The sequence below is a fragment of the Cornus florida genome, unplaced genomic scaffold (genome assembly GCF_030987335.1).
Source record: "Cornus florida cultivar Cherokee Brave unplaced genomic scaffold, ASM3098733v1 CherokeeBrave_3.0.0_Hap2_Chr03, whole genome shotgun sequence".
Taxonomy (NCBI): Eukaryota; Viridiplantae; Streptophyta; class Magnoliopsida; order Cornales; family Cornaceae; genus Cornus; species Cornus florida.
Window position 1 is genome coordinate 70,820,000 of NW_026775573.1, and position 6,843 is coordinate 70,826,842.

General features: G+C 35.1%; 1 pseudogene; it reads left to right on the forward strand.

The window, feature by feature from the left end:
• Positions 1 to 2,611: 2,611 nt before the first annotated feature.
• Positions 2,612 to 2,710, forward strand: LOC132302023 (small nucleolar RNA R71; annotated as a pseudogene).
• Positions 2,711 to 6,843: the final 4,133 nt, after the last annotated feature.

Here is a 6,843-nt window from a genome sequence, read left to right on the forward strand (position 1 = left end):
AGAAAAATAGAAAAGAAAAAGAAGGAAAGAAAATAAAAGGGAGGAAAAAGAAAAATAAAAAGAAAATAATAATAAATAAAATAAAATCAGGAATTTGAACGGCCAAAGGGATTTTCAAAAAATTCAAATGACGCATTTTCGATCGATCAAAGAACTTCGATCAATTGAACCCTTAACTTTAATCAATCCAAAATGGATTTCGATCGATTAAATTTAACTTTAATCGATCAAAATGGAATTTGAAAGGTCCTCAACCTAGGTGATTCGATCAATTGAAGTGGGACTTCGATCAATTGAATTGGAGTTCGATCGATCGAAACCTCACTAGCAGTACTCAAAATGCAGAAAATGGCTCTTAAGCCGGATTTTTCAATGCAACTCATATCTAGATGACGCAAAAACATGTAAAAATAGAAATGAGGGAGGAATAAGATTGTCAAACCCTACGAAATGCACTAGTCTTTAACGTCTCTACGTTGGGCTTTTTTAGCCCGAATCAAAAATCTTATTGTGCATCCCCTCCTTGATGGGGTGAATGACATTTTGAATCCCACCCAACAAATGGTTCCCTAAAGAACTTGTTGGATTTGAATCAAAAGAGATTGATTATCCTTTGTCAATGCAAATCTTGGGCTTCCATGTTGGTTTCAAAACAACATTCTTGGAAATCATTTTAGAAAACAAACTTTTGGAAATTTCACTTCCTTGCAAAGACTCAAATTTTTTAATTTTATTTTCAAGACATTTTACCACAACACACACTTCTTCATGCTTGTCTATTGAACTCGGGGTTGGATTAAATGTATTCAATTTCACCTTCATATGCCCAAATAAAATTTTCATTATCCTTATCCTACAATTGATGTTGGCATTTACGGTTGCCAAGAAGGGACAGCCAAGGATAACGAGAATTTAGCTCTTGGGATTTGGGACCGGTTCCATGTCAATGACAACGAAATCGACCGGGAAAAAGAACTTATCAATTTTAATCAAGACGTCCTTAATGATACCCCAGGGCTTTTTGATGGATCGGTCAACAAATTACAAAACCACCGACCTCAGTTTCAAGTCTCCTAAGCCCAATTGAACATACACCGAATATGGAAGAAGGTTAACACTTGCTCCTAAATCTAGATGAGCCCGATTAATGACATGGTCACCAATAATGCAAGAAGTAGGTGGTGAACCAGGGTCTTTAAATTTTGGAAGTGTTATATTGCAAAATGGAGCTCACTTACTCGGTGAAGACCACTTTCTTTAGTGATTGACTTTTGTTCTTCCTCTTTTGGGTGCAAAGATCTTTCAAGAATTTGGCATAAGCCGGAATTTGTTTAATTGCATCCAAAAGCGGAAGATTTATCTTCACTAGCCTAAACATTTCAATTATTTCATTGGCCTTGGTTTTTTGCTTTTCAAGACAAATGGACCCTTTCAAGGCATTCAGAAATAGATCTTTAGGCTCAAAAGCTTTTTCAAAACCTTGTTTCACAACATTTTCAACATAAGAATTTTTCAAATCATTTTTTACAATTTTCTCAACAAGATGATCATGCACATGCAATGAAGGAGGAATAAAATGTGAAACAGGACGGGTGTTAACTTTTGGTTGCACCGGTTCACTCACTTCATTTTGGACACCAACTTAATTGTCAACAATTTTTCCATTTCTCAAGGTTGTCACCGCATTGACATGTTCAATTGTGTGACCTTCCGATGAGGAATTTGTCTCCACAACAAATTGTTGCCTTGGTAGATTCAAAGGCATTTTCCTTTTTTCCCTAGCATTCAATGTGCTAGCTATTTACCCAACTTGGGTTTCTAGCTTTGTAATGGATTGGGAATGAGAATGAAGCAATTGGGTATTTGCCTCCAAAGTACCCAAAGCGGTCAACACTTTTTCCTCAAAAGCGGGACTCCTAGAATTTCCTTGAGAATAAGATGATTGATTAGGAAAATGAGAGTTAGAAAATTAATTTCCATATGATAATTGAAAGGATGATCTATAACCTTGGGAATCTTGGCTTTTCATTAGGGGTGGAACATGCTTGCCTTGAAAACCACCTTGGTGAAGGTTTGAATTTTTCCCTTAGCTTTTCCAAGAGAAGTTTGGATGGTTCCTCCACCCAGGATTGTAATATGAGCCATAGGGATTATTCCCTTGGTTGACAAATGTGGCATTGACTTGTTCATGGTGCTCACTTTGCACATGTCTATGGGAACAATTGGAAGTAGAATGTAAGACACTAGAACAAGTCATACATGATTCATTAGAATTATGATGATGAACATGATTAGGGGAGGAAGACACTTGATTTACCGAATTTTGGTTGATAAAAAATTGATTAAACCTTTGAGATAAAGACTTGACTTCAGCAGTTATGTCATTGGAATTGTCAACTTGATAAAAGATGACATTCTTCCTTCCACCTAAATTTCTGCCATTTTTGGAAGACAAGGATCGATGCATTGAATTCTCGCTCATGCTGTCATAAAGACGTCATACATCATCCTCATGTCTATCAAGATATGAACCACCCATAGATGCATCAACCTACCCTTGTGATTATCCGGCAAACTTTCAAAGAAGTATTAAACTAATTGCCATTTAGTCATGTCATGATATGGACATTTCCTAAGAAAATCATTAAATCTTTCCCATGCCTCATGAAACAATTCCCCATCCCCTTAAGAAAATTTTCTAATTGAGGTTCTCATTGCATTGGTCGTTGAAACCAGATAATACTTTTTCAAGAACTCTTGTTGCATTTTCGCCCAAGAAGTTATCGAAAAAGGCCTAAGATTGTTGAACCAATATTTTGCCTTATCTTTAAGGGTGAAAGGAAAAAGTTTTAATCTCAAAACATCTTCCGGCATGTCCGTGTATTTCACAGTAAAACATACTTTAAGAAACTCATCCAAATGTTTGTAAGGTTTTTCACTTGGAAGTCCATGATAGTTAAGAAGCATTTGAATAGTTTGCGGTTTAATTTCATAGTGATGTGCTCTAAAAGGGGGCAATTGAATACATATAGGTGCATTATATTCATTTGGCACATAATGATCACGCAAAGCAAGAGGACGATTCACAATTGGAGGTGCTACATCAGCACCTTGACTGCCTTGAATAATGAGAGGTTGTGGAGCAAAAATTGGCCAAAGTATTCCCAATGGAACTTGGCCTTGTTGTTGTGGTAAAATGAAAGGTCTTGGCATGCCTAATGGTACTTGAATGTTGTCATGATGCACATTAGGGTGAAGGATGCCTTGTTAGTCTACGTGACCAAGGTCCTCCACACGGTCCTCACTGATGTCTTCCATTGATGAAATGTAATGACTAGAATTACCCTTCCCTTAGAATTACGAACAATGGATTCAAGATTCAAATTAAGTGGGACAAGAGTAAGATTTAACGACCTATGACCATGCATGCACAAATAAAACAAAAACAAGCAACAAACAAGTAGCAGTCACTTCCCCTCCACAACAAATCAATAATCAACAATCCTCTACATACGATAATCCCATACTCCCATGCTTTGAACAATATGCAAGAAAAATTAAATTGCCTCCACGCGGGCTCACGATTTATCTATGAAAGTAAAGACTTGCCTCCACGAGGGCTCACAATTTAATTAGAGAAAGAGTTTAGAAAAGCTCACAAAGGGTCCTTAAGCAACTTCAAATGATTTTTCAATTTTTTTTTTCTTTGCCTTGCTTTGCTTTGCAATTTTTTTTTTTTTTTTTTTTTTTTGAGCTTTTTATGCTCTTGCTTAGCTTTGCTTGGCTTCTTTGCTTCTTTTACTTTTCAATTCCACTTTGCTTGGCTCTCTTGGCTCAATTCACCTAGCCAATCAAGAACAAACACAATAAGTAACCAAAATAAAATAAAAATAAAAATAAGATCAAAAGAGTACTAATTCCTAATTAATTTCCAAATACGATGGTGCCAATCCCCGGCAATGGCACCAAAAACTCGGTGTGTGAATGGAAGGAAGCAAGAAAAGTGTGTCGTGTGGCCAAGTTGAAAATTTATAAAATGTCACTACCACTTCCAACTAAAAATATAGCTAGAATGAGTACGGAACATCCCAAGGGAAAGGAGGTGCGTTTATGATGGAAATTAATGTCGGATTAGTAGATCGAATGATCAAAGATTGTTGGTGATTAATTAATTAAACTACAATGCAATTAGAACTAAACAAGTAGATAGCAATCTAAAAGTAGGGAAAAGATATAAGAGAGAGGTCTTGGGGCATAGAGTGACCACTAAGCTTCACTTCATCAAACACTAGCAATTGTACATTAATGGGGAAATTTAAATTGTAACTTATGTGTGTGTGTCATTAATTGAAACTAAGCATAGATGGCAAATAAGTATAGATTGTCTAGCCAATTTTAATGAATAGCACAACCGATCAAATGAAACCAATATCCATTCAATTAAACCACAATTAATGCACACAAAAATATCTAGAGACATGCATTCTTTGCATTCATAAGTATGGAACAGCAAGAAACAAGAATGGATTGTTCACCTACCTAAGAAATTAGAGCAACTACACTACAACTAGGCTAAAGACATGGAAATTAAACTAATTAAACTAAAGATGTGACACAATCCATCAAAAAACAAGTGTGAACCATCAAATAAATCACAAAAGTGTTCCATTAAGCACCATGCCTTGACCATCACTAGATTAATATCATCAACACACATAGACATGCATCAATTTTATTAAATCTAGAGACAAAAACATAAACATTAACTCTAGTATACGTAGACATATAACTAGAACTAAATGATCAATTGAAAGCATTAATCCATACAAATCAAGTAGAAACCACAAGATCTATATTAATTCATGGTCAAAACATCCATTACAATTAAAATCCCCAAAAATACACAAAAGCTAGGTTTAAGAAGCAAGCCTAGGGGCTATCTCTAGCCCCAAGAGAAGGATTTAGCCACTCATTATAGAGGACATGGAACCCTCAAGGGCTAGCTTGGAGGTTGGCATCATCATCTTTATCCTTGCTTTCTTCCCAAAACCCTAGTTCTAGAGAGAAAACTATGTATATAAAAATATCTACTCTCAAAATTACAAGATAAAATGATAGTATCTTTTGGCCTTATCCACTTTCCTGAGCTAGCACCGCCTTCATTTCGATCAATTGTAGACCTCTTCGATTGATCGGGACTTCCCTTCGATCCATCGAAGTTCCTCTAGAGCATTTTTCTTGGCTTCTTTCTAACTTTGCTCCTAAGCTGCAAAATGAGGCTAAATGGCTCTTTTTAGCCTTTTTGAACTTTATTCACCTGAAATTGGCAATAACACAAATAAGTATCTAAAACATGAAAGTAAGATAGATGAATGGACTAATATACCCTAGCCTAGGTGCTAAAATGCGTCACATTTGAGCACTCATCAGCCTGCAAATGTAAAACGATATAGTAGATGCACTACAATGGCCTACGGCCTCATTACAACTCATTTGCAAAATTCGACATACCAAACCTCCAACTTCCACAAAATAGGCTATTTTGTAAAACTTGAGTTTTAAAACATACTTATAAACTTTAAAACTTATGGTCTTAGGCCTCATGTCATACATTCAAAATAAGCTTCCAAAACATGTGCTTAGATACACATTACATATCAAAGAAGCCATCTTAGCTTGCAAAATACCATACATCCATGGTATACCAAAATATAACATCAAAAGTAAAGCATGCTAAACAAGTGCATCTTAATATACTAAAATGCTTCACATTGTTCATAAGTCCCCAAGGATGATGAGCATCCAAGAACATTTTCTCCTTACCTGTAAAATAACCCACACAACTAGGGTGAGTAATCAAGTTAATCGTAGGAAGAAGCATATGCGTATACCCCAAAGTCTTAATATCATTGCAAGATTAATATAGACAAATACAAGGGATCATTCCACTTAATGTCTATGTTCAAGGTGTTCTAAGAGATCATCTTAAGCTAACTCAAATGATTCTATAACAACACAATATCAACATTAATGTACTTAACAACATCAATTCACCAATAACAAAAATTATAAGTCACAATTAAACATTGGTTGTCAACTTGAAATTGAATGGGAAATCAAATAGTGGAAAACTTGGACATCAAATCCCAGAGCAAACCAAGACCTAAACGGTTATTCCGGGCACTAACCCATTGGGAATACCACCCTAGTGCGCATTATAAATGGGAAGAACTCATACCTCTTACACTAGAGCCAAACTCTAGCCATGTCATTTGAAACAATGTCCCAAGAGAATCCAAAATAGTAATTAAGTTCAAAACTTATATACAATATTCAAGGCATGTAAACCACCTTCCATGAACAAGTATTTTGAAACCACACAAGCCATGTCTTAGGATTCCAAGTCTAAAATGGCATACCAAATGACAAGTCCTCATCATAATATAATGTATAATACAATATTACTAACTTATCAATTTAAATCATGCCTCAACAATAAGCTTTATATACTAAATCTTAACATTATAGTAATAACCTTCTAAAATAATTACAAATGGTAATTAGCAAAAATATAAAATTATCATCATAATAATTATAGCAATTCAAGTCCATAAGAATTGTATATACCATTAATAATTCTATACAAGATAAATACATATCATGCATGCTTAAATCAACAAACCCTAAGTCAAATGTGAGGATTTCCTATAATATGCAATACTACAATATTAAAAGCACGTACACAATATATATTAAGCCCCAAAGGAACATAAAACACTTCAAGTATAAACATACTACCACCCCTACCTCAATAGAGAATTGAATCTCTATAATCCAAAACAA